The sequence below is a fragment of the Lichenostomus cassidix genome, chromosome 5 (assembly GCF_008360975.1).
Source record: "Lichenostomus cassidix isolate B80296 chromosome 5, HeHo_3.0, whole genome shotgun sequence".
Taxonomy (NCBI): domain Eukaryota; kingdom Metazoa; phylum Chordata; class Aves; order Passeriformes; family Meliphagidae; genus Lichenostomus; species Lichenostomus cassidix.
The window spans coordinates 44,725,741-44,735,639 of NC_139486.1; the positions used below are offsets into that span (position 1 = coordinate 44,725,741).

General features: G+C 51.3%; 1 protein-coding gene and 1 long non-coding RNA gene across 5 annotated transcripts in view; one reads left to right on the forward strand and one right to left on the reverse strand.

Annotated features, from left to right (window-relative positions):
- SLC25A22 (solute carrier family 25 member 22) overlaps positions 1-2,956 on the reverse strand; it is a 49,812-nt gene extending 46,856 nt beyond the window's left edge. Inside the window, exons 1-2 of one of the 4 annotated variants that reach the window (XM_085062773.1) lie at positions 2,117-2,220; positions 1,332-1,392 (exon numbers count right to left, since the gene is read on the reverse strand). The gene's annotated coding sequence lies outside the window, so the exon portion shown is untranslated. Of the gene's footprint in view, positions 1-1,331; positions 1,393-2,116; positions 2,231-2,799 lie in introns of those variants that run through there. The other 3 variants (XM_085062771.1, XM_085062775.1, XM_085062772.1) reach the window with 3 other exon arrangements.
- A 1,129-nt stretch (positions 2,957-4,085) lies between these two features.
- Positions 4,086-7,715, forward strand: LOC146436504 (uncharacterized). Its single transcript, XR_014852910.1, has 2 exons — positions 4,086-4,249; positions 7,428-7,715. It is a non-coding gene; the product is annotated as an uncharacterized LOC146436504 (long non-coding RNA).
- Positions 7,716-9,899: the final 2,184 nt, after the last annotated feature.

Here is a 9,899-nt window from a genome sequence, read left to right on the forward strand (position 1 = left end):
CTGTCAGTCACACTCCCCCCACTCCAGACTTTCACTGCTGGGACCAAAGTCCCTTCACAGCAGGCAGCTCCAGTGACCCCACGGGTGCTCCCTTGGCTCCCTGCACACCCCACACTCACATGGTCAGACAGGGTTTCCTTACTGGCTCAGTCCTGGATTTCCCACAGCAGTCTCAGATGTCTGGATCCTCTAAGTAATTTAATCGTGATGCAGTGACACAAAACCAGCTCAGCCTGGTGCCTCTGGGGAAGGACCCCCAACAAAAGCATTCCTGGGCTTTTATGCTCTTACAGTTTGTGCACCCAGACAGTCTGGGATCTTCTTGCTGAGTCATCAGCTCCTGCTGTATCCCTGTGCCCTTTGCTGTCCAAAAGGTCAGTACCAGGTCACAGCCCCTTTCCTGGGGCTCCTGACATTTCCCCCACCTAGCTCACACTGCAGCTACACACCCAGCTATCAACACTGGGTGTATTCCTCAAGAAGTGCCAAATAGACAGCTATTTTCACAGCATTGCATGGTCATCACACACCCTGAAACAGTGTTCCCTAGATTGGGCTTTAACCCTCAAGGAAAAGCTGGTCTTAGAGGCATCTGCAGAACTGGATCCCTGGTCAGGGATGTTAGCTCTACACACAGGTTTTATTCTAGCTAAACATAGCACAACATTTACCCACGTAGAAACACAGCTGCTCTGCTCTGGGAAATTTCTCCCTCCTACTATTTCACAATTCTCAGGATGACAACAGTTACGCAAGAACAACTGTATAGGAACATGAAATGCTTACAGCTTCTAAGCAAGACTTTCCCCAAATTTCCCTTATCAGAGCATAGCTCCAAATCCTATGGCTCCCAGGCTTCAAGGCACACCAACCACCAGTCACTGTGCCTCAGTCCCTTCTCTCCATCACACCTTTGCCCTGCCAGAGAACTGTAAGACAAAACACGATGCACAAGTGGGCAGGAGGCTGCTTCCACATGGACATGCCACCACCTTGGCCAGCCAGGTAGGTATTTCCCCATCTTGCCCACTAATTTAAATCTTGGCAGGAAAAGGGAAGCAAATGGTCTCGACAGGCTGCCAGCGATTTGTACTTTTTAGTAACTTAATACAGTACTCTACCCCTTCTTAAAACAGCAGCAGGAGTACGTCTGATGGCTCTGGCATCCTAGTAAGACATTAACAAGATTGCTGGGCATCAAACAGGACTGCAGACTTTCCTTTGGAGCAGAGCAGGGCTCCAATTTACGACACAGATTTGATCCCTTTTCCAACTTGGCCATCCATCTCTGCCACAGATCACCACCACCCCCAAAACATAACACTCCTTACTACGACAGGCACTCGGTGGACAGATGAGATCAAGGGCACAGCACCAGGAGAAAAACTGCACCTGTATGAACAAGTAGAAGCGTGCAGTTAAAAATCCTACAGTCGAGATGTTCAAAGGGATAAACCCTTATTAAATCCTGGTGTTTATTTTGTGAGGAAGAGGTTAGAGCAACTCCTACTATTAAACCTTCCCTACACCTTTGTTCATAACAGCCTGCAAAGCAAAATACAAATAGAGGACAAGAAGTCAACCACCATGGGAGTCCTGCATGGTACATCGTTATCAGCCAAGTACCACTCCAGTTCAGCTGCCTTTTGCTTGCCACTGCCAAGAAGCGAGTTCCTGAGAGGCAAAGTCAGAGTTACTCGCAGTGATCAAAATCACTGCAGATATCATCCCAACAGCAACACCACGAAGTCCAATCCTAACAGCAGCGAGACTCTCAGAGATTAACACACTATGGTAAAAACACCCACTATTTAACTGTAAACATCTAATAGCTAAAAGACATTAGGCCAAATAAATATAGCTGGGATCTGCCCTGACATCTGGCAAGGTGTATAAACTAAAAGCTGAGAAGCCTTGCAGGAGAGAGGCCGGGGCACTGGAAAATCCGATTTCCACAACTTCACCCTCATCCAGCAGGAGCCCAGCAGCTGCAGAGGGTGCAGCGAGAGGATGCTTGGGGTCCAATTCTCAGGGTGACCTTGAGGAAATCCCAGAGTCTGTCCGCATTTCCACTTTCCCCATCCACTGAACGAAGAGCGCAATAACCTTGACCTACCTGAAAGAGGCACAGATCTGGCTTAGGAGAGTCTGGAAGGAGCTCAGAGGGGCTTAGGTGCAGGACCTGCGCTGCGACCGGGGCCGTTAGGGAATCCTACGAATCGCCCCAGAAATCAGAAGCCCTGGAGAAACTCGGAAATCGCTTTCAATATAAAAAGCTGCAGCTCCGGGGCACTAAAGGGCTCGGCGGAGCCGCACACGTGTCACCCGCAATTTCCCCGGCGCGGGCAGGCAGAGGAAGGCGCGCCGCGGCTGCAGCCCCCGCGCCCGGCAAGGGCAATCCCCGCACCACGGCAAGCGGGGCCATCAGCCCCGGGCCCCCGTGCTGGCAGAGGGACCCCAGCCCGGGGAGGAGGGGAGGGGCTGGGGAGACTTCAAATCCCCAGGGTGAGGAGGGGAAGTGGCGGGCTAGGGGAGCCCGCAGCTCCGGGGTGAGGGGGGTTCGCGGGGAACCCGAGGAGCCCGCAGCCCCCCGGGGCGAGGAGACGGCCCTCCAGGGCCCGGGGGCACAGCAAGGGCGCCCGGCACTCCCCTGAGATGAGGGGCCGGGGTAAGCGGCGGCGGGGCCGGTGCAGCAGGGGCCAGGCCGGGCTAGAAAAGCTGCATCCCGCCGGCAGGAGGGGTGTCGGGACCCCCGGCGGCGCCTCCCGAGGGCCGGGGAAGGGCCGTGCCCGCACTTACCGGGGCGGCGGCGGCGGCTCCCGCCGGAGCCGGGGACGGTGCGGCGCGGGGTGCGGAGCTCCTGGCGCGGCGCGGCCCGGCCCGGCTCAGCTCTGCCCCCTCCGGCCGCGCTCGGCGCAGGAACAGCCGCCGCCGCCGGTCCCTCCCCGCCGGGGCGGCCGCCGCGTCCCCATGGCAACGCGGGCCGGGGCGCCCGGGGATCGCCGCCGCCTCCTCCGGCCGGGCGCGGGGTGCCGGGGCTGCAGGGGGTGCCCCGCCGTGCCCGCAGCCCAGCCGCCCCGCCGAGCACCCCGGCCCCCGCCCACTGCCATCTTGCCAGGCGGCATACGGGGCGAGCGACAGCGGGGAGACAGAATAAATCTGTCATATGTACCCGAGGGAACGGCCTGAAGTTGTGTCAGGGCAGGTTTAGGTTGGAGATTAGATAAAGGTTCTTCACCCAGACGGTTCAGGGTTGGAACAGTCTCCCCAGGGAAGTGGTCACAGCACAAGCCTGACAGAGCTCAGGAAGTGTTTGGACAATTCTCTCAGGCACATGGTGTGACTCCTGGCAATGTCCTGTGCAGGGCCGGGAGCTGGACTTAGTGATGTTTCAGTGTCCCTTTCAATGCAGGGTATTCTGTGATTCTGTCATTCCCTTCAGGACAGCCAGGCCAGCTGAGGCCATTGGATCACAGAGCTGTGCTGCCTGCTATCCTACAGGGAAGCCATGGGTGGGCATTGATTTTGGGGGTTAGCAGGCTCCTCTGTGGTCTCAGGAACATTATGGGGCCTGAGTCCTTGCTGGGAAAAAACATCCATTTCAACAGGCCTTGGAAACTAAGCACGAAGGTGAGGAGGACAGCAGCAGCCCCCCAGATCTCTGTACCTCTTGGGATGACCAAGTTCTTTGCGGTGATGGTGATGAGGCACTGTCACAGGTTGCCCAGAGAAGCTGTGGATACCCCATCCCCAGCAGTGTTCAAGGCCAGGTTGGATGGGGCTCTGAGTAAACTGGTCTAGTGGAAGGTGACCCTGCCCATGGCAGGGGGTTTAGAATGAGAGGTGCCTTCCAACCCAAACCATTCTGTGATGCTGTGACATCCACTGGTGTGACACCACCAGAGAGAAAGGGAAATATCTCCAGTGGAATACATCTCTAAGAGCCTCCCTTGCTGCTCACATACATCGGGCACTAAGTGAGTGTAAGGTTACCAGCTCTGTACCAAGGACCCATGGAAGCTGGCAGAGTAGGAATGCGCAGTTATCCTGTGCAATGAATCGGAGGTGATCAGAGAACAGTGCCACCAAGGATGCTTCCAGGAGTATGTAGGGCTAATGAGGACATTTTGTACACAGAAGAAGTGACAGTTATATGGAGTCGAGATGAACAGCCCAGAAGCATCACAGTTGTTCACACACCTGAAAACAACAGGAGCCTGTTATCACAGTCAGGGACCTGGAACCCAAGGTGAGAAGAAGATGTAAACCAGAGGCCAATGAAGCATCAGAAGACGATACTAATAAGGTGGGTATAGGTGAAAAGGGGATCAGCTTTTCTTGTGTGCTTTTCAACCTGGGTTGAGCAAAGCGTGAGGAGGACAGCACGGGAGGTGAAAGCTCACTCCAGAAAGGTGATGCCTGACCAAGGAAGGAGGTCTGTGCGCTGTGGCCATTTCAGGGGTGTATCTTGGGTGAGCAGCCAGCACAAGAGGAAAATGCAAGTGAGGTGGGCAGGGAAATGCCAGCATAGTCTGTCCAGCCCCACAGCCTCATCTCCCCCATGTCCTTGGAGAAACAAACAGCAAGGCCTGGGTTGCAGGCAGGCTGCCATGATGGACACTGATGCAGGACTCCCCTGGTTTGGGGAACAGTGAAACAATGTGGGGGAGTTGTGGTCACCCCTTCTCACTCCCCAGCTGCCAAACTGCTTCCCACCCCTTTTCTTGTGGCATCACATCCCCATTCTGCCCTGTTTTGTAAAGGCATCAGTGGGTTTCACTCTCTCAGTCAAAAGCTGAACTGAACTCAATGTAGCTTGAGGCAGATAGATGTAACCGTTTATTGCAGCATAGATGTGCTGGCAGGACAATACCATCCCTTAGCAAAGAAGAGGTTAACACTGTCCATCTTTGTGCAGTGTCTCAGGAGGACTGCAATAAGACATTCTTATTTCTGGTTCTGCTGCATAAAAACAACTGCTCTTTGTAACCTGCATGGCACAAAGGACCTGTTTCTTCCGGCACCATTTAAGAGAGGGGATAAAAAAAGGAAGCAGAGGAAGAAAGTTTGCATTCAGCAAGTGCCAGGTTGTCAAGGTTTCCTCTGCTTTCAGACATAAATTTTTTCTCCTGACAGACACAAAAGAGATTTTAAACTGTTTGGTACAAAATGGAGCTTCAAAAGCAGCGCTGTCTGCATCTGATACAAGGTGAAGAGCATAGCTTAGGACCTCTTGTATGAGGCAACATTTTTGTTGCCTCATGGTGCACACGGGAGCATTATACCAGGTCTGTGCTCAGCTTGTCACAAAGCTTGTCTTGTGTGAGTCTCAAAATGCTGCACTGCTTTCAGCCTGCCTGCCAGAGTGGCCGTGGGCTGGTTCAGCCCTTCAAGGAGATGGGTCAAGTTCAGTCTGCTGCAAAGAAAGAGGCTTTCACAAGGTCTTGCTTTTCAGTTTCCTTCCCCATTTGTATTGTTTTCTGTTTTATTAGACTGTGGAGTGCCAGTGAAATCCCCAAGAGCCTGATGAGTGTGGTTATTAAACCAATGCTTAAAGTAAAATTGGGCAAGCTTGGTCACTGCTCCCTTGGTCTGGTGGCCATTCTGGACATGATTCTCAGAGCACTGGTAGACAATTTAACTGATAAATATTGAAGAGGCAGTAATGTAATTAGCACCAGTCAACATCATTTTCTGGAAAAATCAATCTCAGCCAAGCCTGATCTTGTTCTCCATCGGGACCACAGGATGTGTTGCCAAAGGTAACGGCACAGAGGTGTTAGGGGAGGCATCCAGGGTACAGCCAAACAGAATGAATAAAATTAACAGATTCGCGGCTGGCCATTGGCTTGGATGGCAGGAAGCACCCAGAAACCACTGAGCCAGCAGGTTTGGTTTCATGTTTTGTGCAGATACTTGACATTACAGAAGGGACAGAGGATGTGGATGCAGCTGGAGAGTGTGAAAAGGGGACAGTTTAACCCCAAGCCCGGCTCTGTTGTCGCACAGAGCTCAAGCTGCAAGACCACGCTGGTGAACCAGAGTACATGGTCTGTCTGTCTTCTCCGGCCATTGCTCCTTGGAAAAAGGCTGCAGACATCTTCTTAGTAGCTATTTGGTTCAAATGCTGAGCAATTAGTGAGAATAAAGTCCTTGATGCTCAAGGCACACAAGTATGTGAGGGGAAAAAAAAGAGTAGAATTTTCTTCCTTTTCTAAGTGACTTTTAGAGCAGCTGGATTGACCCTGGAGTGCTAATGAGTAACATATCATGAGCTGGCTTAAACAATGGCTCAGCTCCTGCAACACATCCTGCAGGGCTGGCAGCCTCCAGGAAGCACCAGCATCTCGCAGTGCCCAGTACCCGTGAGGCTCCAGTCTCGGGGCTGCCTGACACCCAGCAGCTCCCGTTCCGTGTTCCCTGCCTGTCCCACAGCATGTGCCACAGCAGCAGTGCCTCAGCTCCTTTGGCAGCCAACACAGGCTCCCACGCTCAGCAGAGACAACACAAGGGAAAGAAATCTCATGCCCTCCGTGCTTATCTCCCGGATAAAACAGCAAGGCACTTTTGTTTATTGAGTGCCGATGAATGGTGCTGTCTTGGCTGCGAGATTGACCTCCAGATCCCACTCTGGGCACAGCTGCTGGCAGGGAGCCTGCAGCTGCAGCCATCTATTGCCCTGGGGGCCTTTCAGCACGGCTTTCCCCCTCAGCCCAGGCAGAAAATGACCCACAGCATCCCAACATATGCATCTGTCCCCCTGCAGAGGTGGCATCAGATTTATAGGGCATTGATCACTCTTTTCTCCCACGGTATATGGCCCAAGAGTGCAGCTGGGATGCCTAAGAGTGCAGTTACCTCCAGAATTTTTCAGTGTTCCTCACCCTCCACAACTTGTTTGTCCATCTCCCCTTTCAGCAGCTGACAAACCACTGTGGGAAATCTGCACTGGCAGTAACCTGCTTTGCTGTTTCTTGGGGGGCAGAAAGGTGAGATAGCTCCATGGTGCTGCCAGGATAGAGGGTGAAGTGGATGCTGAGGACACTGTCACCCCACCATAGGTGAAACAGCTGGACCTCAGGGAGAGTCACATTTCCCAGGCTTGCCACCTCACCAAGAGCTGCAGCCGGCTCCTTCAGGGCCATGTTATTTTAAGACCCCAAAAAGCTGATGGATCCATTTGTGACTGCCTCTGCCTTCCAGCCATCATTGGTGCCCAGCAGTTGTCACAAAATTGCCTGTTTAAGCAGCAGGATTTTCTTTACTCTCCCCAGACTGCAACGAAATCATCTCTTGTAAAGGATTTTTGAGGGGAAGGCACCATGTGTTCTTGCTCCTTTCAATGCATCAGGATGAAAAATTTACCAAATCATCTGCTGTAATGGATTTTTGAGGGGGAGACACTATTGTTTTTTTGCTCCTTTCAGTGCACTGGGATGAAAGCCTCACCAGGATTGTCACTCAGCCTGATGCTCCTGCAACACATGAAGGCTGTGCAGACACCAGGAGACAGAAACTTGCAATGCTGAGAGGCAGCAGCTACAATCAATATCACAAGCCATGCTTGTTCTAAGCTCTGGCTTTGGGAAGATGCTAAGAATCACAAGGATTTCCATTTTTCTCCCACCTGGAGGGGAAAAAAACCCCCAAACCATTTGTCCTGAACCATTGCTGCTCTAGAGAAAGTAAAATCCTCTGAGGATGTGGAGGAAGAAGCTGCAAGGTGAAGATTCATACCTAAGCTCATGTCCTCCCCCGGCTATCCTGTCACTACCTCCCTCATCCAGCTTTCCTGTCCTACTTCTCACTGTAATCTAAAGCTTCTCTCCATCAGCCCAACAAAGCAGTATTAGAAGCCTAACCACCCAGGCTCATCAGCCAGGTCTCTTCTTCACACGATAGGGAGAGATGGGTGACTCCACATGGGCTGCAGACACCTCCTGCATAAGTTCACTCTCTTCTGGACATGCAGATTTTCTGTTTCTAAACCTGGGGATGCTAAACACCACCAAAAGACCAGGTCTGGCCTGTGGCAGAACCTTCCAGAGACAGTGTATCTGGGACACATCTGGGGTTACTCAGATCACTGTGTGATTCTGTTCATACACAAAGCTTTGTGTTCTTGCTGCTGCCTTGGAGCTGTCCCACAGGTGGACCTCTTTGTAGCAGGAAAAATGTTTCTGCATAAGGATGGAAAACTCAAATAATTTCTCAAGCTCTTTTGGGGGTTTTTTTATAAATACCAAGGTTTACTTTTGCTGCTTCAAACAGAGGGCTGGCAGAGTTGTAGAAGCATGGAAATGTAGTACGCTTGGGCAACTAAGAGATGATAAATATTTTGCTGTTTTCCTAAGTCGCTCACTAAATGTATGCAGAGAGCATCCCTCAAGCTCTCATGTCCTGTTAGCTAAATCAAACCTGCCCAGCTACGTGGAATCACACAGTGGTTTGGGTTGGAAGGACTTTAAAGATCCAACTCCCCTGCCATGAACAGGAGCACCTTCCAGGTGACCAGGTTGTTCCGGGTAGTGCCCAATCCATATTCCCTGCCCTCCTGCAACCCAGCAACTGAAGGCCACACAGAGTCTGCCTTAAGATGTGGCTCTACCAGGTGACCCAGCACATGGCACTTTGTGTGCCCAGCCAGGAGATACCTCCAACTGCATCTCTCTGCTGAGACATAGTGAAAACAAGGCAGAGCAGCTGTTTTCAAGCTTGACATGTCCAGGGTAGAAATCCTGACTCTCCTTTTGAGCAGTGCTGCCTGATTTGTTTTGGATGACCATCAGAATTCTCAGTCCATGTGGCTCTGAGGAGAGGTACAAACAACAGCCACCTCCTCTGACCCTTGCAAGTGTGGTCTCCTCTTATCCACGGAGCTGCAGCAGAAACAAAATTTGCAGCCATCTTGCTTTTCTAGAGAAAGCAAGAAAGAGATGTCTGATCTGCTTCCTCTGACTGCTTTTTTTCTCCACATGCTCTGTTGCTGCTGTCAGATTCAACTCTTGCCTGAGAAAGGCAGCCCCAAATCTCTTGCTCCTTCCACGTGGGAATGCATTTCAGCTTTTTAGAGGATCTGTTTCCCCACCAATTTAATCCATCACTCTCTGAACACGACATTTATGTTGTGGCCTCAAACAGCTCACAGCAAAGTAGTGGGGAAAAAAGTACCCACTTTTGCTGATTTGCAAGTGATACTGGACTATTTCATTTGGTGCCACCTAGTTGAGAAACAGTGGATGGCAACCATATATTCAGTGTCTTCGTCCTTTCCCAGGAGATGCAATACTTTGCTGTAACAAAAGAGTTACAAATTCTCTGTAGTACTTATCTCTGAGCATCCTTCCTTCCCCTTGCACATTTTCCAGTTCCACTGTCTCCTGTCTGGAAAAGGTAAGAACTGCACTGGTGTTCAATGATCAAACCAAGGAGAAGGATCTTAGCCCCAGCCTCCCCAAACAAACTTCTGGATGGGTTCAATCTACAGAGCTACTGTGAGATAGGAAGAATAGAGGCATGGTCATGGTGCCTACCTGGTTTCTACATTTCCCAGTCACCAACTTCTTTCAAGGTAGCTGAAAACTGGAACAAGGGTGAAACCTTCCTCGTGGATTTTCAAGACACGCAGATGTACAGAAAAAATGTGCTTTTTATACAGTTTATTTCTGCAGACTTCAGGAAAATGAACTCATACACTTAATTGCAGCAAATGCTTTTTCATTTTAACAATACCAAATGAGAAGTGTGGTGGACTCACTTTGAGGCAGCCCCAGGGTTCTGATGCACCAGTGACTGCAAACCAGCCCCACTCCTTTCCCACTGAAAGCTACTCTTGCTTTAAAGGCTGAAAACATTGGGTGATCCTCCCTTGGGAGGAAAACAGTGAATTTAAGGACCAT